Source organism: Oxyura jamaicensis, chromosome 12 (genome assembly GCF_011077185.1).
Source record: "Oxyura jamaicensis isolate SHBP4307 breed ruddy duck chromosome 12, BPBGC_Ojam_1.0, whole genome shotgun sequence".
Classification (NCBI taxonomy): Eukaryota; Metazoa; Chordata; class Aves; order Anseriformes; family Anatidae; genus Oxyura; species Oxyura jamaicensis.
Genome location: NC_048904.1, coordinates 13747104 through 13773530, shown reverse-complemented (window position 1 = coordinate 13773530; position 26427 = coordinate 13747104). Strand labels below are relative to the sequence as shown.

At 35.3% G+C, this 26427-nt stretch overlaps 1 protein-coding gene across 1 annotated transcript in view; it reads left to right on the top strand.

The window, feature by feature from the left end:
- Nucleotides 1-2601: 2601 nt before the first annotated feature.
- FHIT (fragile histidine triad diadenosine triphosphatase) overlaps nucleotides 2602-26427 on the top strand; it is a 561152-nt gene continuing 537326 nt past the window's right edge. The window contains exon 1 of the mRNA XM_035337741.1: nucleotides 2602-2673. The gene's annotated coding sequence lies outside the window, so the exon portion shown is untranslated. The remainder of the gene's footprint in view (nucleotides 2674-26427) is intronic.

Here is a 26427-nt window from a genome sequence, read left to right as displayed (position 1 = left end):
ACGCTTCACTTTTGCTTATGTTTTGCATTTTTTTTTTCTGCTAATAGCAGAATATTAAAGCTACTTTTTTAGTAAGCAAAAGCTTTTGCTTTAGCAGTAACCCACCTCTTCATCTGCTTTTTACATATTTTAGCAGTTGCCTGTATTTATGTAACACATAATCTCTGGTTACAGACAGAGATTGCAGTGGTAGAAATGGAGAATTATGACTAGAGTTCTTTGAAGAGATTAGGATTTACAGTTTGTTTTCAACATTGTTGAAAATATTTTTTTTTTTTTTTTGTTAGCTTAAAAACTTTCTGACATGTTTAATCTGATTTTCTGATGTGCTGCTTCACTAAAGTTTAAATTCTTTTCAGCATATACTTCAGTAGTGGTGTTTTTTTTTTTTTTCCCCCACAGTATCACAAGAGTATGCCTGAGACAACAAAAGTGTCTTAAATTTTTACATTTACCTGATTTCAGTCCTCAAAAGACAGAAGATTTTTTGACTACCTTAAGATACTGAGTAGAAAATGAGAAGCTACACATACAGAAGTATAAACGAGCATATTTTCATTGGGGTGTGATGAGCCTATCAGCTCACACACTACCCTTTTATTTGAATGGAGTTCCATCTTGTGATGGCAGTGAAACCATCTACATAGAAGTTAAGTCTGATGGTGTTTGCTTTTACCAATGATACTGTCTCCTTAACAATTAATGGCAGTAAAGGATATCATCAAGAGAAACTTAAGACCATTGCAGGGTGGGATGACCAGAAAATTCAAATAACTTAAGGGCAGTGAGGTGATTCAGATTAAGCCGTTGGAGTGAAGAGACTGACTTCACTTTCTTTATGTTCCTTAATTACAAATTGAGTCAATTTGGGGGAAACAGATTCACTGCTATTTGCCTGCTGTACTTTTATATATTAACTTAGTTTAGTGAGATCAGTAAGATGCGAGGAAAACTTCCAAATTGGTGCAAGGTAATAAAATCAATGCACAACTGTAATGTCACTAGAAACACTAGGAACCCACGCTAGTGCTTCTGGAAAGTACAGGGTAACCTTTCCCGAGTCAAAAGTTACTACACAGAAATGAGAATTCATGATACCCTGGTAATTTGGAGGAAAGGACTGTGTGCCATCCAGGCTGTCAGCGCAGAAGATAATCACTGAGAATTATTGAAAAGCAACACTGTAATGACAAAATATTTTAACTGTACTAGTTACTGAAATTGTAAACACAATATTTGCTTTTGTTAGCAACATGAGTACTTACTAAATTTCTCAGAATCATGTGGGTATATCAGGAAATGCTGCCAGTAGTGGATTATTAGCTGCATAATCCTAGAAGACAGGTGTATGCACTATAAAAGGGGCATATCTGGGGTAGCTTTGCAGGCAGTTGATGCAAGGGAGTTGTTGCTGTGCAGTTCATGATGGGCTAGCAAAATACATAACAGCAGGGGAATTAATACTGTTATTTCTGTATGAAGTGATTTTAGGGATCCGGCAGAGGACTCTGCTGTTTGGACGTAAGGATACTGAGGCATCCTTCATGGCAGTGCCATCAAAGGGAAATCTTGACTATCTGTTTGCATTAAGTAATAAGGATACTTGGTATCACCTTTATGGGTAGGTGACAACGTCTTCAACGCAAGTATAAGAAGAAGCTGATACTTGGAATATCGGTCATTGCTTGTGGCTGCGCTGATTAATACAGTACCGTCTCCAGCAAATACATCCCGCTTGTCTTCCATTGGTTATTTTATATTCTACAGGAAATGAGTATGAAAGTCAAGGCTTTGGGCTATTGCCTAAAACATTGTGACTTGACAGTAACGTTCAGCATCTTCATTCGTCTACAATGCATATATGTAAGAGTATCTTTGTAAGAAAGAGCTTTCTTAGATACCAGGCTGAAAACAACTTTTCCGACAAACCAAAGGTCATTACAAACCTTCCCTTATGTTATAAGGCCTTGTCTTCACTAAAAAAAGCCATCCAAGTGAACTGAAGTTGCTAAGCAGGCTTTTTCCCTTCAGGAAAAAGGTGGAGGGAGAACTCCTTCACGGCAGAAGCCACCTCTGACACCGTACAGCCTGTTCTGGAGGGTGCCTCTTGCTGCAGAGTGCCTTTTGTGGCTCTGATACACAGCCCAGGAGCAATGGCGGCCACAACTGTACCAACAGAATTCAATAGGCACATCACCACTGCCTCAGTAATGAGAATCCAGTAATTGAAGCTGTGAGAGGAAAGTTGACGACAGCGTTTCAACGTGATATAATCTGTCCCCAGCGTGGGCCAAAAACAGGTGCCTTACAAACACAAGACACGCACCATGACACTGCTTTCCCGATTGCAACGGGAGCGCTCAGAGCTGTGTCCACAGTTTTTAAGACTTCTCTACACCAGCCTTCGGGCACAGCTTTTCCAGTCCGCAGCTAGAGGCTGCCTCCGGGGCAGACTGAGGGTGGCGGCCGCCGCCCTTCTCCTCAGGGGAGGGAAAGGCGGGAACGCCCGCGGGCTCCTGAGGCAGCCGCCGCTACAGCCCGGCGCGCCCCGAGCACGCATGCACACTGCGCCCCCCCTCCTTCACCCCCGGCGGGCCGCCATTCGCTGAGCGCCCAGCCCGCCTCCCCGGCCTCTCACTGCCGGCCCTGCGCATGTGTTGTAGGAGGGGCAGCGTAAGTCTCCATTTTGTGTCCATTTCCTTCCCTCTCCTTCCTTGCGCTGCTTCCAGCCGGGAGGAGGCGGCGGCGGCTGCTGGTGGTGCGGGCAGAGCTTTCCCTTCGGCCTCGGGCTCCCTGAGGTGGCTGCCGCCGCCCTCGCCTCTCCCTGTCCCCGTCCCCTCAGCGCTCGGCTGCCTCGCTGCCCGCCGCCCTCCCTCTTCCCTCAGGGGGGATGCTCAGGGAGCCCCTTCGGAAGCCCTTGGCACGGCTTTTACATGCTGGGCACAGCCTGGGCATCTCCCCTCACTGCGGGGAGAGCCCCGCACTGGGTGCCGGCAGTGGCAGCCCGCAGCCTCTCCTCTCCTTCCCTGCTTGCTTTCGACCGCCGGGAGAGGAAGTCCGCTTTCTGACAAATTCAGTGGGCTGAAGCAGATCTAATTCACCTTCGCTCCTCAGCAAAACAAAACCCGTCATTGCAGCAGCTTGGTTGTGTTAGAATCACAGAGTCTGGCCAGCCCCTTGAACTTAACTTTGTGTTTGGGGTGATAGCGCTGCAAATAATTTTAGGTGCTTCCTAAACTTAGTCCAGGTGATCAATCTGCTCCTTTTACATCAGTTAATAAAGAGCTGTAGAAGAACCCGGGTAGCCTAAATGACAATAAAGTGGCTAAAGTAAAAGCAGTTGCGTTCTGGTAAGGAAGACACGTGTCCGAGGTGCAGATTCATTTTGCAAGTTCTTAATAAATCACTTAAGAAATGGGTAAAATCAGGGTGGAGAAAGGAAGGAAAAAACACTGTTGTGTGAGCTCCGAGACGTTCAGGCGAAATTTGCAGTTGCTTTTAAAAAACGATTTAAATTATTTTTTGGGGATTTAATGTAGTTAAAAGTCTTAAACGATAACATTCTTAACAAGAGGAGAATACAAAATTGAATTCAAAGAATAATTGCACGCAATATGTCATCTGTAGGCAGGTTTCAGAGTAATTTATTTTCAAATACTGGATGTTGGTGATTCAAATAAGACATTCCAGAACATGTGCTAAGATCTTGGCTACTTAATTTTAAATTGAGTCATAGAAATGTCTAATGGAAAAAGTGCATGAAATACTTAACCTTTTTCCTCAGGGCAGGATGTCTGTTATCTCCAAAAAATAGTAGGTACCTTGATTTCATAACCTGCTTTCATATTTCCCCTCAAATGGATTTTTAGATATTCTGAGTAGTCTTAAATCTTTGAATGACAGCAGAGAACCGTTCCTGTCTTTAAAAGTTACATTCTATATGCTGAAAAGAAATTCTGCACACGCATTGCTTTTTTCCTTTGAGTGCTAGGTGTGGAGTACTCCTAAAAGCTGAATTTAGTTCTCTTGTCAATTCTGCTACTTACTATGAAACCTTCAGATGTGTTTCAGCTTGCGTATTTCCCCCCACCCCCCAGCGTTGTAAGATCACTTAGTAACATTTGGGCAAAAATGTTTTTAGTTTCATTTAACGTGAGCTGTTATGTTTCCAAGTATAGCACTTCTGATGCAAGTTCTAATTAAATCTCTTCAAAACACGCGGTTTGTAACAACACTATTTTAACTGGTATTATAGTCTTGAGTAATATGTGAGAAGAGTGTGTGAAACTAAGGCTGTAATGATAGTCAAATATTTTTAGTTTGATAGCCTTTGAGTTGTATGCTCGCAGTTTCTTGTGACTTTATTAGTAACCAAGTTAATATTTTTATGTTTGGGGAAAACTAGAGGATGTAGGAGTGATACAGGAAACAATGGTTTGGGTCAACTCATATAACTTCAGGGTGAGACTAGGATTATCCTCTTGTCTTGCATATTACAACTGTGTACATACTTTATAGGATTTGCCATTTCATAGTTACAATGTATAATCCTCTCATATTCATTTTGTCATCTGTGACGCGAATCCTTTTGTGAATGTGCAGTAAATAGAATTACTTAGTTTTACAAATGTCATTCTTCTCTGGTATGACTGCAGCTTCATTTATGTTAATTACATTTATTCATATAATTCATATAATGTTTGTAATTTTGACTTTCTTATAAAGTACAAAACAATGCCACTTTTCAACTTTGTCATCTGATTGGTGTATAGAATGTGTGTATATAAACAGCTTTAAACAAGTCAGTAATGTTTATTAGTCACCGGCCCAAATATTGATCTCTTAAGTCTGAAACAAAACTGTTGTTGACTTTTACAGATCAGACTCCAGTATTACAATTATTCTGAAATGCAAGCTTATTATTCGCAAAGAATTTGGTGCAGTGTTTTTACTTTGTGCATTATGATTAATTAGTTTTGTGTGGAACTTGCATTGCCCTGTATTATCCATATTTTCTCTCTCTTTTTTTTTTTTTTAATAATCACTTACATTTCAGTTATTATTGCAGGGTTGAATATTTTTGTTGCTTTGTTATTTCCATAAGCTCTAGCAGAAGACAGATGCTTTAAAGAAGGTCTTAACAAATTATGTTCATTCTTGCCTTTTTCCATTACATCAGTAATTTATCAAATAAGCGTTGAATTTGTTTGGTGCAGTGTGTTCTTTGTGCATCGTTGTATTTTATAATGCCTGTTTTTTCTGTGTGCAACATTAAAATTAATATTTAATGAGATTTCTTTAAAACAACAACAACAACAAAACCACAACCCACCAAAGGGCCAAACCAAATCTGGGTTTGATTTATTTGGTGTTAAAAAGCTTACAGAGTTTCTTTGGGTGGTACAGGTTACAGGAGGGAAATATGCTTGTCGCTAAAACTCCAGTGTAATGCTGAACATCCTTCATAAATACTTATTATCAGAATTTAATGTGTTTCAGTTCTGAATGTTCGTTCAACATTTAGAAGTTTTAGTAGTAAAAATGAAAGTTACATTAGCTGAACTTGATTCCCATACTTTTTACTGGTTGTCTCTGTATGTTGGATCTAGTCCTGTTTATGACTTTCCAGGTGTGGTCCTGCTGGTGAGTAATAGCAGTTTGCTTGCTGTCTCGGAAGCCAATAAATTAATGACTCAGCTGCTGAAAGAGTTTTTGCAGAAGTCATTAATTGGGGGGGGTGGGGTGCATTCATCTTAAATTTCTTGACAACAGAGGATGTTGACTGTAGGCCTACAACAAACAGTTTGGAGAGTTTCTGCTAAAAAGAAGGCTCTTGTACAAGTGCTTGAATTATGAAAATTAATCCATTGTTATAAAAGGACCCCAAATCCATGCTCAATAAAATGTAAACCTTCAGGGAGGTTTATCAAACCAGGAGGTCTGAGGTTACCTTCAGAAAGAATGTGGTATATAGGTGGGATCATGCAGACGGTTCTGGTAAAACAGACATTCAGTTTTACCTACTCTGATTGTTTATTACTATTATGCTACTCCACCACAAGTGGAGATGTGTGCTGCATTTCGAGGAGTGGGACACTCATTAAATTGTTAGTTACTTTTTAACACAATTTATCTATACTCAGAGAATTTGCTTTGATCGGCAAATGAAACGTTAAGGAGTAATCCTTGATTCTTAGTGTAGTTAAAGATGAACTTGAGGTGGTGCTGAAGAGGAGCTTGATCAGCATAGTAATTATTCAAATACAGAAAAACTGCCATTCTAGAGGCTCATCTTGTGATAATAACATTTTTATAATTATGGGCAGGATGCTACTGACATTTCTAAAAAAATGCTTTGTTAACCGGACTCTTATTTACTGCAGTAATTTTTTTTCCTTCCTATATTCTTTCTTACATTTAGAGTGGTGTCATGACCAAATAGAGTTCAAAAAAGCAAGCTTTCATGACGAACAGACAAAACAGTTAACACCTTCATAAAGCCAGCTGCTGATACTGGACTTTTCCTATCCTACTTCTTCCCAGATCTTACAACTACTGTCTGGTTTTCCTATGTTAAAAAACAGGTATGCTGTACACTGTTTTTCTTATTGGATGAGTAGTGTTATTCATTTATGCTCTGAGAAGCAAGAGTATCCTTGGATGGTAGAGAAGTTTGGGTGATTCCACATTTCATTCCAGCAACTTCAAAAATGAACCTTCATTTTCAAACTTGCAAAAGCATCATAGGAAATTTCAAAATAATGTAATGCTTCTAAAGGTGTTCTGTTTTTTAGAAGTGGTATGGTTATTCAAGTAGTAAGCTTGAAAAGTTATTAAAAAAAAAAAAAACAACACCAACAACTAGGTGAAAGAACTGTTTATAACCTTGTGGGCAAAATTAAAGAAAATGTTCTAATTGCAAGGTATAAATAAACCTTTTGATTTTAATCAGAACATGCGTTTTTCTCCCATCAATTTTCAGAGCACTACCTAATAATCCCAGTATAGCTCATCAGACTTGCAGTTTAATGCCGCTAACTCAGGAACTATATTTATGAGCTTCTTGTTTATAGATACACCAAAGTACAGATTTTCTGTATTGGCACTGTAATGCTGTTACTTCATCAAAATAATACTGAGGCTTAGTGCATCAATAGTCAAATGCATTTAAGTGAATTCTTCTGAAGATATATATATATATATATATATATATTATATATTAGCATTAGCATTTGCTCAAATTTGGCAAGGTTTTAAGTTTCTAAAAATCTGATAAATATTAGCCTCAGAATGTATCCTGTTGTTAGGAAGTCATTGCACACTGACTTGTTAGAATAGTTTACATATGTCATTTAATTAGTTTTCAAATTTGTTTCTGAAATGTTGAAGAGTAAGGCTTAAAGTTGGCATAGTGCTGACATTTGCCACTAAGTATGCATATTATTTGTCCTGTTCACTTCAGTGGAATTATGCAAATACTGAAAATTAAGCACCTTCTAAACTGTTCTGGTGGATTTGTGTGCAAGTCTTAGTTGAAAACTAAGAGATAATGAAGGCATGTTAGAAGGCTGTAGGTAATATACAAGGCTCAAATTTGCATTCAGGTTTTAAGACTGGAAATCAGTGTTCTGTTAATAACAGTATAGTGATTCCCTGAACTGATGGTATGTAAAGTATTTCATCGTCTGTTTGGATGTGCAAATGAGTTTGAAATGGCATTCATACTTTATTATTGTTCTGAATGGTCACTAAAATGAAGTAGTGCTGGATTTTCTGTGGTTTCTTTTTGTCAGTATTTTGTTCTTTTTGATGCTGTACCTGATCCTTACCACCTTCTTGGTATTCCACTTTGAAAAACATTCATTAATTTTATATACTTTACCCATGATCTTTGGCATCTCAATGAATCAAAACCAGTAGCTTCATTACGTGCTTATTTAATATACAGTAGCAGAGCAACTGAGCTGACAGTCTTTAGATCCTGATGTGAAAGGACTTTGAAATTACACTTGCAGAGAAATGTATGTCTCCTTTTTATTTCTTGTACTAGGATATCTAATGATTTCAGGCTTTCAGTCTCTTTTTAGTGTATGTTTTGTTATTAAATATTTAAGAAATATATGGTTCTGATGAGTACTGTTTCAGAATAGCAGAATTTTATTCATTACAGAGAAGTTTTCAGGTCAAGTTTGACTTTACAACATTCAATTTTGGAAGGAAATGGGGGGAGGGGGAGAGGACAGAAGGGAGTTTGCCTCTAAGTAAGGTTTATAAATCTCTTCCATCATTTTTGTTTAGGTGGGTGCTTTGCTGAGGAAAATGTGAAGCATGATTAGGTGCATGTGTTTATGGAGAAATCAAAATACAGATGAGCACATGTCAAATCGATGAAGAGCTAATAGCCTACACATTATTTCACTAGAAAATGTTATGACCATGGACTTCAGCCTCTGTTGCTATGCGAGCTTTCATAGAAGAGCTACTTAATTTATCCTGAAACTACAGTGATGTTATTTTGTGAACTAATTGCTTTTTTTGAGTGCTGTTGCATGCTGATCTTTGACTAATATTTTTGGTTCAGTTACCATTAAAGATTTGTGTAAGAGTAGCCATTTGGTTATTAAAAACTGTATATAATAAAACTAGTATCAAATTATATATAATATAAAAACTGTATATAATAAAACTAATATCAAAGCCTATCAAATATAATAAATATTAACTGTATTATATATGAAATATTAACTAGTATTTATATAACAAATATAAATGTGTTGTAAGTTATCTTGCTAAGTACTGAATTTGGAAAGGAGGTTTTTTTTGGCAATCACATTGTTGCAATTAAACTGTTAGTTGTATGATCGGAAGTATTTACTGGTTTGTACCTATATAACAAAAGTCAAGATTAGTCTTTTCAGTTGTTGTATAAGAGGATACCAGATGCTGGATTTAAATAGGAAACATTTAAATGTGGTTGAATGTTCATGCAGCACACTACAAATAATCTTCCTGTGTTTTCTCTTCTGAAGTCAAGATACAAGTCACTGTACTCTTAACATTAGACTAAGTAGTGTGTTTTAGTATAGATATTTTTATGTGAATAGTCAAATAAAGGGAAAGAGCTTTCTTAGGAAAACAAATATTTTTAAAGTACTTGTATGCCAAAAGATGTAGACAGGTGTTTTAAAATTGGAAAATAAAATATTAAAGTAGAAAGAGGTTTTATTCTGTGAATTTGGCAGCTGTTTTTTCCTGTATTTTTCTAGTGTAATGTTTGTTTTTGAGATGCACTTAGCATGTATATAAGCATTTGTTGTCAGTACATTGAAAATATGAATGTGAAGACAGTATTAGAAAAGATAAAAGCACCCTGTATTAATCCTTGAACGTTTTCTGTTTATTATGAGACCCATATTTTAACTAGTTTTCAGTTGTATATATTGAGACTGTATGATGCAACTGCCAATAATTTTCCAATGTTGTAAGAGAACATCTATTGGAGAACTGCTAATTCAGAAATATTTTTGTACTATACTATATTTTAAAGCATATGATGGAAACTTGGATACTTTGGTTCTAATGGTGACCAGATGACATTGTCTCCTTTTCCTGTAAACAGCAGAGGTCAAAAACAAATGCATGCTTAACAATTGCCAGACCAAATGTGTATTATTTATCTTAATAACATCTAGAAGGGAATAGCCATGTAGGCAACTGAAGTGACTGGTGGTTTCAAAGCTGTGGGGTGAGTCCATGCAGAAACCACTGTGGAAATGTTTGAAGTCAAGGGTGAGAAAAACAGCTTGATAGTGGTAGTGAACTACATCTGTATTTGTAAGATTGATTTCTTACTATGTAGCCACAGAAATACTGAGCTAGTGTTTGAGTCTTGATACAAGGATCTAGAGAAGTGAATAAAAAGCCAGTGTCTGAACTGCCTACTAACTGACAGTTTAAGCACTGTCTTTCTTTTATTGTTATTTGTTTGTTTTTAGGACAGTGTCCATCTGATAAGATTCAGCCATTACAAATATTAGGAGTTAGTAATATAAGCTTTCATAAGCTTTCTTTTTTTTTTTTTTCTTTTTTCTTTCTTTTTTTTTTTTTTTTTTAAATAGGATAACCATCTCAGGGAATTCCAGATCAAGTAACTCCATTTCAGCTGCTGGTTCAGTTTCCAACGTGTTATCCTGTTACTGTTTTTTCTGGGGATATGTGAATCACAGCAGTAGAGTGACCTGAGCGAGTTGACTATACAGAAAAGGGTTGTTTTCAGCCTTGATAATCTTGAAAAGTTCATTGTTTGAATTTACTGTACAGCCTATAGACATTTGCTCGCATGAGCTTTTACAAGAACTGGAGAGAGAAGCGGGATTTGCTTTAGGTGGAAGAATTGGTAGCCTTACAACTCAGAAAATTGTTCTTGGAGACATGAGATAACCATGAGCGCCTCTTAACGTCTGAATTGGATTTGCACTGCAGTACTACAAAGTTCTGCTTGGCTCAGGCATTGTTCCAGCTGGGGTGGTAAGGAACAACTTATAAACAGCCTTTTAGCTCTAACCATATCTGTACAAATGCTTCAGTAGGTTCAGCAGGTTCATTTATATGACTGATCCAAAGTGGACCAGATACTAATTCAATCTAATACCGGTCTGCTTTGTTGAGAGGTGGCAGCTTCTTAGCTCTTAATGACAGTTACAGTGCTTGCAGTCCACTTTGGAGCTAAGCTGAAATGCTGTATGTCTTTGTAGATAATTGTAGAGACCACCATATGGGTACTGCATCAAAACTGGTTTTATTCAATACTAGCATCACACTAGGATCTGGTCAGGTTGTAAAGGATCAACAGCTGACTTGCTTTACTGTGCATTGGCTTAACACTTTCCTCAGTTGTGGGACAGTGTAACACTCCCCCGCCCTTTGCAGTTCTGATCCTATCAGTGTTTTCAGTACTGAAAGGTTCAGAATAACACATCTTTAAAATGGAAGAGAAGAGGCACAATCAAAATTCCTATTTGTTTTGTAAAAGTGTTTACCAGAAATTTTGTGGTCTGGTAGGATCTTGGCCTTCAGTTGTTTGTCCATGTACTAGAAAAGTGCATATTGACCTGAAAAAGCAATCTACTCACAGTGGTTATGCGCTAGCCAACAACTCAGGTTGTTACTGCTTGATGCTTGCTATAAGAATGACTAAGCACTGATATTTGCAAATATTGACTTAACTAGTTAAATAGAACATGGAGAGATCCGTGTCCTATACTGTTAGTGAATCAGCAGTTTTTCTTGGATGTACTTTCTGAATTATTTTTCCCCGTATGCCTTTTTTTTTTTTTCTTAAAATAGATGTTATAGCTTAACAGATATTACTGTCAATGTTGTTTCCTATTGAAAACAACAGCATATATGTGATTGTCTGTATTGATTTTTAAGTATATTAGGAAAAATCTTGAAAGCTGTAATTGGAGAGTGGAGGAAAGAATTTTAACTACTAAAAAACTAATCAGATCAAGGCTGGGACTTCTTCAGTTGGTTTTCCCATAGATATTTAAAAAACAAAACAAAAAACAAAATGTTTTCTGTTGGAGGCAGAACCCTGTTGTCACCATCAGTGTGGTTTGATGAAGCTGATGGAGCTAGCAACATTTTGAATCTAAGCAGAACTTCTTAGCCTTCCATGTTAATTTTCATCAGGCAGAAGTAATACAATTAACTTGCAGTAAACTGGTTTAGGGTTTAAATAAAATGCAGTGTTTTTTTTTTTTTTTTTTTCCCAAGTGATACTAAGTTAGTCATTTTAACTCTTGTGACATCTGTTCTTCACAAAAGGAAGGTATTGTCAACTAGTTCTAGCTAAGGCGAACTTGTGATTAGTTTTGAGAACATCTGGTCTTTGTAACCAGAGTTTTTTTACTCGTCAGCACTGCTTGCCAGGTTATTTATGCTGCAGGTCTTGATTTTGCTCGTCAGCTCTGCAAATCGAAGGTAATCAGCCAGAGATGCTTTAAATAGCCTACTGTATACTAGGTGAGCAAGGAGAAAACTAATGGTCACTCCTTTCAAAACCATTTTTTATGTGATTGTATAACTTTTTTTTTTTTTTTTCTTTTACATGTGAATTATTTGTCAGTTCGTCAACATAACTGACAGAATGGGCTTTTCTCTCTAGAGATGAATTGTCTTTAGCTGGACACTAAGGGAAGTGCAGAGGAACCTTTTCTGAACCAGAGTTTCATAAAAATCTCCAAAAATATTTAAAGATATTTTTATTTTGGTAAAATGTTGTCCTTTTTCCTTAAGTAGTTTTGTCATATCTGTGTTGCTACATAAAAACTGAGACTACCATAGTGCAAATCTGACTAAAATTATCTGTGCTGTTTCAAAGGTCAGGTGCACTCGGTGAATTTGCTTTCAAATTATTTTGTTTATTCTGTGTACGTATGCATCTTGAGCTCTATAAAGGTCAGGAGGAGAGATTCATTTTGGAATTTAAAGAAGTTTTTTAATGCTGGTAACCCTTGTTAGTTTCATTTGAACTAGTGAAAATTGTTTTCCTTTGTTTCATATTTTTTTTTTTGCTGTCAGTTTTATATCTCCAGCAAAGCTCATTTGTAAATGAGGTCCATTTAAAAATAAAACTATTAGTAATGCATTTATTTTATCATATTCAAACTTAAAAATTAAATACTGCTTGCATGAATTAAACTGTATTTCTATTTGGTTTTGGTTTCTTGGCTTACTTCATGTGACAGATTAGCATTTTCCTTGCTGGAGTAACATATTTATAGGATATACAGTATTTAACTGCCTCTTGCTGCAAATGGTTCAATAAAACAGGGTGATGGTGCAGTTCCTTAGACTTTGTATGTCCTGCTTATAAACGGTCTTGTTGAATAATATAATGACAGACGGATTCATGTATGAGTCAGCAATGCATAACTAATTGTAGTTTTCAGTCACAGAACCAATAAAAATCAGTAAGGAAGTGGGCCTCTATTAAATATGTATTTCTAGATAGTCAGAGGAGAAAGAAAATGTATTTGTAAGGTGCCTAAATTTTGTCCTCTATAATGTAAATTCTCCTATGATGTTTTTTTGACTGTAGAACGGTAGAAATGTAGAATGTAGAAATATTTTTGGTGACTTCCTTAACAATAACGCATAAAAAGACAAAGTTTTATGAAATGGTAATAATGATTTTGCACCCAAACATGAGTACCTTTGTCAAACTTTACATTTACTTTGAAACTCTTGAGCTGTTTAATCAAATCAATTTTTTCTCTGTGAAAATTATTCTGACATTTTCTTTTCTGACTTTGGGAGATAAAATAAGGCAGAACTTGCTTATAGAATGAACATAATAGCAAAACTTAAGTGAATGCTGTGTTCTAGTGCATGTTTTGTGGTAAGGATGGACATATTTTCCAATTATATGAATGTTTAGGAAACTGTTCTGAGTCGCTTTTTATGGGTAAAGGAACAGAAATGTCATCTCGGAAGCTGCAGGTCTTCAAGTAGTAAACAGTAGAGGGCTAATTTACCTCCCCAAAGATCAGTTTAGCATGTGTTTAATCTGCAGTTGCTCAGCTTACAGCTCATATGGATGTAACCAAGCTTGGGTATTAGTAGCAACAGATTGATGGTTGCACAGATATATAGATATATTTAAGTTATGAATAAGTAAAGATGCTTTGGTGGTTTGGGTAATTGGCCAGGTGCTGCTTTGGCTTCTGTACCGGGCTGACTAATTTCAGATGGCAGACTGCTACGTACATGTGCTTTTAGAGACACAGAAGGAGAGGCCTAGCCTGGCAGTGCTTTTGCCTGTGGGAGCTTTGCCAAATGCTGCTCCTGTTTGGAGGTTCTCAAATTTCTTGCCTGCTTTTTACTAGTCTAATTTGTAAGCTTTCCCTCACTGATTCATTACTGCTAGTAGCAGGCACTGTCTCTCTTTTTTTTTTTTTTTTTTCTTTTTCTTTTTTCTTTTTTTAACCTAAGTGTCTTCAATGAGAGAGATTTCTGTCAGCTTTTCCCTGATTTTGTTGTTTGAGTCCTAGTCTATTAAAAAGCTCTAGTGTTTATATCTTCCCAGTGCTGCATAACTGTCAGTATGATTTAAGAAAACTTATAAATCAAACAAAAACAACCTGGAAACTTCTCAGATATTTGAAGTACAACTTAGAATACAAGTTTACACATAAACCACAAAAAGCTATTTTATATATTTGACTACTGAGGACAACTTCTATTTGAATGAAGTTCTGTCCTGTTACTCATTCTCCTAGGTATCAGAAAACCACTTCTGTTCTCATATTGTGACATTAGCACTTTTTATGTCGCATTAATTCTGATGTGTGACTTATTTTTAAAGACTTGCTTAGCTAGGATAAAATCTCCATATGATGCATGCTGTAATAGTGCATCTCTGATCAGTAAGTTTATGTATCAGAATTAAGGACTGAGTATGAGTCTCAACTGAGTCTTGTGCTAATTCAGGTGAAAGAAATGGAATAGAAATTGAGAAAAGGTAGAGTGAAAAAATATTTTTCTTCGGAAGGAGATTAATAATACCTTAGATGAGGATGATATATAAGGCCTGATGTTGTACATAGAATTAGAAATGGATGCTAATCCACAGCATCTTGTTTATAGAAATACCGTGAATAACTCTTCGAGCCTCTAAAATTGAATACTTCGTTATCTTTTTCAGAGTTCTATTGTAATGTAGAACTCAATTCATACTAACATGTATAGCTTTGTAGATAATCAAACATTATTACTGAAAAAATTTCAAACTTGGATATACATAAAACAACTCTATTGAAATATTTGGGCTTGGTGGTGGATTCTAATGCTATCGGTCTCTGAGCATCCTGTGAGACATACTACAAGTCCTGTAATTATGGTTACTTAGTCCTTTGACTTTTTTTTTTTTTTTTTTTTTTGAAATTTGATACTGACACTAGAGCAACTGCTTTCTCTGCATATGAAAATTTCTAGTATATAGTTTCAAATTGGTGTTGCTTTATCTAATTTTTTAAAAAAAGTTTAATATGTAGTAATTGATCTTTAAGATTTAAGTTGGAAATAGCAGTGAACCCAGCATGTAAGAATAGTGACAGACACAGTAATCAACTGGTCTTACTAGAAGATAAATCCAGATGCCAGTGAAGCAAATGGGAATGTGTAGCATTGCTTGATTAGCACTGAGGTTTATGCCAGGTAATTTCTATGCTTTAACCACAATGAGATTTCAGCAAAAGAGCTTTTCAGTTCCTCAGAGAAATAAGAGTCAGTGGAGCTGACTTCATAGATGCTTACTTCTGAAGTAGTAATATTTCTTTGGAAGTTATTGCATATGTTAATTATCTTTGCATACATATTAGATGTAGTAGGATAGGACTGCTTTGCTGAAGTTACTTCTAGTGTAAATCAGCGTTTGATTGGGAAACTGGCAAACTCTTGCAGCATAGAAGTACGTTTAATGAGCAGTGGATGTTTAACCTGGAACTATTTGGTGTGTTGTGACTTACTGCCTCAGTCTGTAAACTTTTTTTTTTTTGTTTTTAACTGCAAAGAATACAAGTTACTGTTTGTGCATGTTATTGTGTGTGCAGCCATGATGCTCAATATCAGTGGCTGGTATTGTGGTCTGGCAACAGTACTCTTCTGATTTTGTGCCCACTTTCACACAAATTCTTTAAGCTGAAAAGTCATGGCAATGTTTTTCTTTTCTTTCTTTTTTTTCTTTTTTTCTTTTTTTCTTCAGAGATGTTCTATCATAAACATAAATAATACATGTAAAACATGGAAGTAAATTAGATGCTGAGTATAAGCATTATTCATTCTGTCCATATGTGTTATGTGTTTATGCTGTTATCCGTTTAGGATTCCATGCTTATAATTGACTGTAACAGTTACACATTTCATGAGCTCCACTTTGTTTTGAAGCATGTAGACCATGACTTCAGGAAGCTTGAAGAAAAGGCTGGAGAATATGAAGAATTAAGTATTGTCAGCATTGATGAAAAATGTAAATCAGAAGAAAATCTATCTGATAGCTTTGTTGAAATAGCTTCTCATAAATGCATAAGATTCTCATTAGTCCAACATCAGAAGACTAATGAATATTAATGAATGAGATCAAAGACATATTTAAAAATCAAAGCAAGTAAACAACAATTATTTTTAAGAATTATGTAAGTTTTTAACTACACAGAAATATGCATCATCTTAACTGAATAGCGTTATGAAAAGTTTTTCTTGAAAATATTTTTCCTGAAAATTTTTTATGCTGAAGGGCAATTATGTAATGTAAACAAACCAAAAGTATATTCATCATAATCCAAAATATATATAAATATGTTTGAATATAGTATATTTAAGCATTCAGCTGTAGACTTACTAGGCTGGGAATTTGAGCTTGACCAGTATCCATCACTTGAGCTTGACTTAGGCTGCCAACACAAATTTGTGAAATATCAGGAAGGAAATTACTTCTGTTGTCTCAGACTCCTGCTGTTCCCTTCTACAGTTTAGTGGTTTTGGACAAAGGTCACAGTATGTAGGTGTTTCAGTTAAAGAAAACAGTTTGTATGTGAATTCTTAGAGATTCTGATGATCACATGGAAGATAATATCCAGAACTATCTTCATCTTAACATTTACTTTTCCAAGTGTGTACCAGGTGGCATGATCTCCGTATTTTGAACTGTGCATGCAGTTAATATTGCAGGGAATAAATATTTCATCATCACAACATAATGCAAATTTAAGTTAAAATATTTATGGTAACAATTTTAATAGATTAAGTACTGCTTGTCAGTTCTCTTTAAATGTCTACTATTGTTTAATTAGTAAATCTTCTATTCCACTGAACTAAATAAAACAAAACAAAAATCTGTTGTTCTGTGTGAGATCACTTGAACAAAATAGTAGGTTTAGGCACGGGTTAAGATACCTTTATATTTTACTTCTTTTTTTTTTTTTTTTTTATCTCTGCATAATCTTCTTTAAAATTCAGTGAGGATTTTAATCCATTTAATCCACTAAGTCATAATGAAAGTATTACTCCAAAGACACAAATGTCCTGGTCCAACACAGGAAAGTGTTCTGGCCATAAAGTACTCAGTCCCTAAGGGCAATAGTGACGTTATTTGACAGTTTGTGATTCCTACAAACTTTAATGGCAACGTAGGGCTCACAAGAGGCTTCTTCAAAAACTGTCAAAGTAACAGTTTCATTTTGGACCTAGATATAAAGCTAATGGTTTCTAACAGCTTTCAGTGTCACTGAATCAAATTTCTCAAGTAGAAAGAACATTTGACATTCTGTTTTAAAGTGACCGTATGTTTGACCCAGTTCTGCGATCGTGGTGTCATCACAATTGTATCTCGCTGCTGTAGGCTCTTGGAGGCTGACAAGCGGAACAAGTTGCTTTAGCTCACCCAGCTCATCTGAGCAGCTCGCAGATTTCTATTATCTGAATGAAATGTGGAGAGAGTTCTGCCCCCGCTCCCTGCTTATCCGCATCCTGGGCAGCCATTCACACCCCACTAACAGAGCGAAGTAAAATGCTGGAGGAACAGGGGTTCAAATGCTTCCAGAGATGCAAATGTAAGCCACATTTAATAATTAAAAGGCTTGTGATTTAAAAAACAGACAAACAAAAAACAAACAAAAAAACAAAAAAACTCTGGTACTAGATAGAACGACTTGGATTATGTGGAAAGTTTATTTCCAAAGGAGGCTTGTGGTTACTTTATCTGAAAACAAAACTGAAATGCTTTGAGTTGTATCTTCAAAATCTTCATGCTGAGCACTTTCTTAGCATTTGAAATGCGTGAACTTCTGTGGTGATTTTATTATATTTTTCCAAAATAGTGCAGCTGGGAGTTTTGTACACTGTAGGCCAAAAAATCTTGCCATAATCTCAACACAAACCTCTTTGAAGTTCTCATAAGAGAGCAATGTTATGGCACTGATTTTGTGCAGGCTGTTCTTTGAAGTTTATATGCTGAGGCTTTTTACAGCCTGACTGCTGTACTCTTGTAGCGACTGATTAGTATTTCTTCATTTTAAGGGTATTATTACCAAAAGAAGCACTAAGCATGATGCTTAGTAAATGTTGATGAGAGTTTTTCCCAACATCAAACAAAGGAAAAAGTTTTTGTAGCCCTTCAAGTTATGATACATCTATTTTTTTAAATGCTTTTAGTAGAGTAAAATTTCAAAGTATAGTAACAGTCAAACTGTCTTATTCAGCTTGAGAGACAGTAATCAGCAGTAACGCTCCACTTAGGGTAATTGAATTAAACATTATAGGGACCACAGAAAGTACAGAACACTTCAATATGTGTTCACTTGAATTTGGTTATTAAGCTTTGATGGAAATTCCATTTACCCAAATATTTCTTTTTACAATACCACACCATTTAACTCTTATCTGAGTAAAATTTGAAAAGTGAGCGTTTCATTCACCCTTGGTTTTATCTGCAGTGACCACTTAATACTTACCTAAACATGTTGATCTTGACAGATTTTTTTTTTTTTTTTTTTTAATATTTAAAATATTGTCTGCTGGTTTGACAGTACTTTCTCCTATAAGAACACTGAAGGTAAATTATAAATTACTTTAAAGATATAAATATTTGTATCTTTATAAATTATTTTATAGCTCTCAAATATATATAAAAAGTAGTAGTAATTGATGAAGTTAATTGAGAAGCTAAGTCTTTGTGGATAATTATTATGGATCAAATTTAAAAATACATTGAACCAAGGTGTAGTAGACTTGTAATACTTACAAATATTGTAATACTTTTTTTTTTTTTTTTTTTAAGTCATTACAGATCTTTCAGTAATGAGATGATTCACAGTCACATTGTTTTTTTCTTTTTTAATAATAAAACTTTCTGGTTTGGCCTAGTTTTCTCCTACATTAAGGCATCATTCCTGCTAATGCATACAAAAATATGTAACTCCTCAGTACTGCTAATATTGGTAACTGCAACAAGAATGTGCACATTTGACAGTAGGCTTGCAAGATTGTGAATTCTTAAAGAGAAATGTGTCCTTAGGTTATTTTACGTTTCTTTTTTTTTAATACCACTGAATTATCCATTCAAATTTATATAAACTTGCATCTAATTGCATGTGCACTTGCCTGGTATTTAAAAATAATTTATATTAGTTTAATGCAAAGCTGACTGCAATTTTAATACGGAAAAGTAATCTTTCTATACCAGCATGGATTATTTTTTTTCCTCTTAAAGAGAGTTAAGTTTCTTTGGGTCAGTTGTCTCACAAAATTGGCTATATGAAGTGCTGTTACTGGATGTAATATTTACAGATGCACAACATGTATTTAGTCAAAGAACTATTGGAATTGTTTTATGAGCACTATTTAAAGATTACATGCTGATTACATTTTTTTTTTTTTTTTCCCCTATTAGGAATGATTGTGGCAGGCTACAACCTAAATAATCTGTATGTGGCACATGTCAGAAATACCGTCTGACATTTAAGAATGTGATAGATTACACAGGGGGAAGAAGCCTGTTTTTAATATTGAGCTGTATTCAGAGTGATGCTGTACAAAATCATTCAAAACGAATATATCAGCTGATATCGTTTTGAGGAAATAATGAGCTGAACCATCACAAACTAATAAAAAAAAATACAACTGTGGAATGTATGGCATGTGTATGAATTAGCAAGATATAAATATCTGGGCTTTATAACTTCAGAGGAATAGAAAGGGTCATTCCATGGTGATAGATGGATATGTGGTGAATTGCACAAGATCTGAGAAAATGAGGATTGCATTTATCATATCTAAGGGGAATGTCAAAGTGTGTGTCTGCCTATAACCCTATCAGTGATAAAACGATTACAATATGCCTTCGGGAGATACCAATCAATATGACTATCATAGAGCTCAACAGCTCTGATGACAATTCAGCTGATGAGTTCTGTGGATGGCTTAGAGAGAGCTATGATAAAACACCAAGAAAAATACCTTCTTTGTACCCAGGACCTGTGTTGAAAATGTTGGAAATAGGGCTTGTAAAAATGAAATGGGACATAATGTTCTAGGTTTGAAGAATGAGATGAAGGCATTCAACTGGTTTTTGTTCACCTGGTCATTACAGACAGCATCTGCACTCACTCACACAAGTGAGAGCCTAACAAAGAACCAGAATGACTTTTGGTGATCTTGAAGACTGAGAATGAAATGAACTACCCATGGTGAAGCTTATTGGTGAAAATGTCAGTTGTGAGCCTACTTAAAAATAAATAAATAAAATTATATATATATTTTGAAATATATATATATATGTATATTTGAGAAAACCCACTGGTTTTCTCAAAAGAAGTAAAAGCTATTATGAATGAATGGCATTGTCATAGATACATACAGAATATCCAAAGCCAGTTTAAAAGTAAAATGTAAGCTAACAGGTAGATTTTAAAAAGCCAGCAAGAGGCAGCTTCCTTAGTAGTGTAATCTACAACATACAATGGCAAAAATGTATTTTGTAAGTTTTTTTTCAGTAAAAGCTAGTGAAACCTGAATGACTTGTTCTGTGAATAAGAACCAGAGATTTATGAGTGGATAAACCAAATGCGTGTTAATAATAACATGGATATACAATTTATACGTGCACATGTAGTCTTTCCAGTCTTTTTAGTAACAGCAAAGATACACATACTGGAATCAAAGTTCTATTTCCTAAATCCCTAGCTAACTGATATGTGTCCCCTGATAGATCTGTTTTTGTTGGAGTGGGTTTCTTGCTCCATAGTTAGCCACATCATACTAGTCTAAATAACTGGAAGAAACATCAGTTAGATGCAATTGTAAAATTAAAAGTATGTCCTAAGAAAGAGGAAGAGGATGTAAATGTCTTTTCTCAGTGGTATAGTAATGCTCAGAAAGCTGTCATTTCAGTGAATTTCATCAGCCTGTCTGTCAGGCACTTTGCATGTAAGGTAAGACCAAGGGCCTGATTTATTAAACATGCAGGGTAGTTCCCCTGTAACTTCAGAGGAAATAAGTACCAGCCAAAATAATTTCTGCCTTCTTCTCTTTGTATCACATCTGGTGTGTGACTTCAGTGCTATAGGCTAAACTATGGTGCCATTAAAGCAGTAGAGAGAGGCAATATCTTTCTACTACAGGCTTCTTTCATACAGTAGTAGATGAACAAATTAAATATGATTATTAATATATAGGCCACACCTTCTCTTTTTACTGGTACGTAGGTCATTACTTTATTTATTATCCCTTTGTAGCCTTGAAGTATGGGAAGATACTGTAAAGTTAAGGGTATTTGTTACACTGCATTGACAAACATTGCCACCCATCCTTTGCTGTTATAATCACAGATCTAAATTCATGGATTAAAGATAAAGCTGACAGGACAACTTCTTTAGCCACCTGGCTTTCCTATCACACAGAAATGCTGAGAGTAGTTAGAGGGAAAATGTAAAGAAAGTTGATACGCTGAGGGTGGCCAAATTTTATAGAATGATTGCTGACTTCTGCTTTGTTCGCAGTGGTTAATTTATCCTGGTGCTGTTATGTTTGCAAAGATTAATGCTAGGTGTATTTAAAAATATATGCACAGGTATTGCTTCTGGTCACTAGCTCAATATTGCGAGGTGGGGAAAAATGTTAAAAGTGGTATTTTTTTACGTTTCTTCTGAATTTACATGAGACTTTCTTATGTAGTAGTATGCATCAACCAGTTGTACAGAAACAATGAAATAAGATATGTAATGTTGCAGAGATCTGATAATTTTTTTTTTCCTCCCACTGTGTATTGGATAATTTCAGTGGATAAATCCCTGAAATTTAAGTAACTGAGCATAATAGTTGACTGTGTATAAAGTGTCACAGTAACTTTAGCTTTTGAAAGTAATTCAGCATTCTGCAAAGAACATTATTTCAGAATTCAAAAGAATTCTTTGATTCACATTTAAAGTTTTTTTTTTTTTTTAATTTTCATTTTTTTTCCCTAAAAAGAGATTGGATAATGCACCATGAAAAAGGCTCGTTTTCATCCCATAATCTTACTTTTGTTTTCAACAAATTCGTCCTCTTCATTTTGAGATTTTTTGCTACTAGTTTTGGAAAAGTTGAACTTTAATATCATAGTTCAGGGACATCAATTCTGATATCACAGAAAATAATTATGATAATTAAAGCAGCATGCAACGTTAAAGGAAGGTATAGAAATTCAAGATAGTCACATTATGCAGTGAAATTTAAACCAGTATAGATTTGTGTGATTTGTGTGTCATCAGTTCTAGCTCATTGTGATCAATTGTTGAAACATTTGTTAAACAACAGATTTGTGTAATGCAGAAGAGATACCTGTCGATGTTTGTGTTTTATGACATAGTAAATTGATTTTTAATGTTTATATGCACAGTTAAGCTGTTTATAGTTAGGTGAACACACACACAAAAAAGGAAAGTGGAACAAATACTTATGGTGTGTAAAAGTATTTAAAAAAAAAAACTTGAGAAGCAAGAAAGTTTACTGACATATGGCAAGTGATTTGTACTTTTATAGTTGTTTGTACCTTTCTCTTTCCTGTTGGAGTTCAGTGGTCATTTTCTTTATTTAAAGTGTATCTTGATAGGCAGGGGGATCAACAGTTTCAAGAAACAGATTAGAGATGCAACAAAATCAGAGATTTTTTTGTACAACCAGAACTAAGAAACATCTGTATATCTGACCCAAGAAAGGAATTCACCATGTAGACAGAATGGAAAGAGTAGACTTGACACTACATATCCATCAACCAGTTGTCATCCTGAATTCAGGAAGCGAGTTGGCATCCTGAGACCACCAGGCGTAGACATTTCAAGAACATATTCTCTTGTATTATGTCTGTGACATGTAAATTGCTAAAGATGTAAGATAGCTGCTCATCCCAACCTTTGAAAACTAAAATTAACACATTTAAGTCTGAATATACTACTGAAATACCATCTGGAAATAAATAATCCTGAATATTTTTTATTACTCTAGTAGGGAAAGAAAAAAAGGCAATATTAGTCAGGGGTGCAGGACACCACGTTGTATTAGAATAAAAGATGTAGGCGTACCTGGAATGTATCAAACATGGGACTTGAGTTCAGTGTCAGTGACATGATAGCTTCTGTGTGCTGCTGGTTTTAAAATAGTCTCAGATTTTCCAACAATTAAAGGAAATAACCAGGGAAGGACAAAAAAGGATGGAGGGAGAGTGATTGAAGAAGAAAAAATAATAATAGAATCTTAATCACTGCCACATCGGTACCTGGAAATAATGGCAATGCTTAATTGGCAGAAAGATGGAAGTGTTCAGGAAATGCCGGCCACTTGCACATTGTTTCAGTGCTCATGCTACAGTAGTTCTGCTTTTGGTCAAGTGCCTTTGTCATTAAGAGGCACATTTCTTGTAAATGTTTCCCCACTAATTGATTCTAATGCATTTCTTTAATTTATTGTGGACTTGAGAGTTGGAAACACTGACTGCTCAACTTCCACAAACAAATGGAAGGAATCCTACCTTGAAATAAAATAGTAGTGTCCTGTTCCTGGAGAACAGGAATGCATTTGTATTTCAGCAGAATAATTTACAAATAGCTTACTTGGTGAAAACAGCGGTACTTTAAAGATCTTTTTTCCAAATTACCTCTTTTGTGTACCTGAAATTTCTAAGACAATTTTCTGTGGTAACTATTTGCTTGTAAGATTATTCTAATATTTTCTGTGGGATAGCTGTTTACAGAAGGCATCACTGCTATATATACACACAATTTGAAAATATAATTGCATTGAACAGCATAGGTTGATTTTTTTAAAATAAATTATCTGGATTTGGAAGTAGCTGACTTTGGAAACCTGCTTCTATATTCTGTAAAATCCTGTAAAATGTAGGACTAATATGCCCTTTTTACTTATACATAGAATTTATTTATTTGGATAATATTTATAGTAATAGAATAACAACTTTATTATTGACACACCAACAGAACTGAAAGGTGATTCATTGAATTAAGGTGACACTGTGTGCAAGTGCGATTGAATTTAGGTTCCCTCTTACGAGACACAATTGATAAGCTCTTAGAATCTCCAAAATAAATACTTATGCTCTAAGGTCAGTCCAGACCTCATGGACTGCTTTTGCTTTCTTTGATAAAATTCAATGCATGCATGCCAAATTGCTTTCCTGCAACTTAACCCTAGCACCATTTGAATTCATAAATGCTACAAAAGGAAAGCTTATAAATGCATGCGACAGTGAAGTAGAAAAATGTCATGCCTACCTAATCTATTTTCTGGGAAGGGGTGAAAATCTTTTTATTCTTTTTTATTTCTCAAGTCTCAGTAAATATGAGGATTGGATGTTATGCTTAGAATCAAGAATTGTCTTTCGTATTTTCAGTGGCTATAAAAACATTTGCTGCCTTTGATATATTGTCTCTGAAATGAGTCAGTAAAAGAATCTTTCTTTTACTGTATTGAATTAGAGTAGCATGTTGCATTCACATTTCTTCACTTTTTTTTTTTTGTACTTGTTTATGTAGTAGCTGTTAAACGACTGTTCTGAAGCTTTTGGTTTTCAGGATAAAGTATTCAATTGGTAGTACAACATTTAGTAGATGAAACAAAGTAATGCTTCATATAAAGCCTCAGTTTGGTAACTGGTTTACAGAAGCATTAGAAATGGCATCACTGGGAGTTTTGCTATGCATTGATGACAAGTACGTAGTTTTAAATAACTTGGACAGGAAGAAAACAGATTATTCTAAAATAGAGTACTTGAGAGAGAAGGAGGTTTTCACACTGTAAACAGGGCCCTTCAGAGCAAAAAAACAAAAACATATTGTGCCATGATGTTTCTGTCATGGCTTTGTAGCTCAAAACAAACTATCTTAGCAGCAACCACTTTGCAGTGGGTGTTGTTTTGAACAGGATGGATTGTTGAGAAAGGAAGCAGAAATGAAGTGGGTAAAGTTTAGTATGTGTGTCGATACCACATCTTTTTGTCCGTCTAAATTGAACAGCTGAATGGAGTAATTTTTCTCGTTACTAGTTTTTATAATTGTTTTTCTATGTCATGTTGTCTTAACGATTTCAGATACAGCCAAGGTGATGTTGCAGTTATATAAATTTTAATTCCTTTTTCACAAATCAGGACTGGTGAGTTCTGAGTCACTTCCTCAGTTGCAGACAGCATGGAAAAATGTCTTTTTGTCAAGGACAATAGTAATATTATGCACATTGTTCCTTTACTGAACAGGAAAAGGATTTTTACTAAGTATGGAATATAGGTGTATATAATTTGTACAAATATTTCTTCATATTTCACATACGTCATAGGGATTTTAAATACATAGTGCGATTTAAAAAAAAATAAATCCATGCAAACTGGTGGGTTTTATCCTCTTATATGAAGGATTTTTTTTTCTTATTTCTGAACGTTCGTACAGAAACACTGCTTGGAAGGATTTTCTGATTCCTCATCTTTGCCAATGTATTTACTGCATGAGCTTAGCAGGCATTGTCCTTCAAGTTCCTGAAGATTGTTTTCCACACCTTGAAAACTAGGATTACACCTTTCAGCCTGTATGCCACATTGATTTCTAACTTGAAAAGTTTTCTACATAGCAGCTGCCAAATTTATGTTAGAATTTAAGTATGGATGGAGAGTGAGGTAACGGCAGTAGTAATGTGTTTTCCAGGTGACTGCATCATATGGTGTTAAAATTCTGTACATCGTGGTATGAATAAGATGCAGTGGCTTTATACAACCTGAAATGTGAACTTTTACCGAGGCTTTGATTCGATAACACTTTATGATTTGGAGGTTCAAATAGAAATTTGCAATTGTCTCAGGATTAGTTATTAGTTGTCATTGTTATACTAATATTTCTTGGGTAAAGTGGAAATTTGTTGTAATCAGGGGTGTTTTTTCTAAGTGAAATAAAGCAGTTAACCTTCGTAAACTGTTCTTTTTTGGGAACATCTTAGGTTCACTTTCCTCAGTGTGGCTTACTGATGCTATGAACTGTTATCTGTACTCAGTTTTTGGGTAGTTTTTGCTATGAGCTGTTACCTGTAAACAGTTTTTGGGTAGACCTGTGCAATGCCAGGAGTTGGACTTGAAGTTGGACTTTACGGGTCCCTTCCAACTCGGGATATTCTATGATTCTATGATCAGGTTCATCTACAAACAGAAATTAAATAATAATGTGTTCCTCAAGTTTTAAAGAAGTGTAACTGCTACCTTGTGTCTTATTAACAAGTCTCGCTTTATTTCCTCATAAAAAAAATAATTTACAACTACTTAGTTGTAAAGCTGAAATTCTGCATCTAACAGATGTTGAATCATTCTGTTATGAAAGGTGACTGAAATAAGTCAGG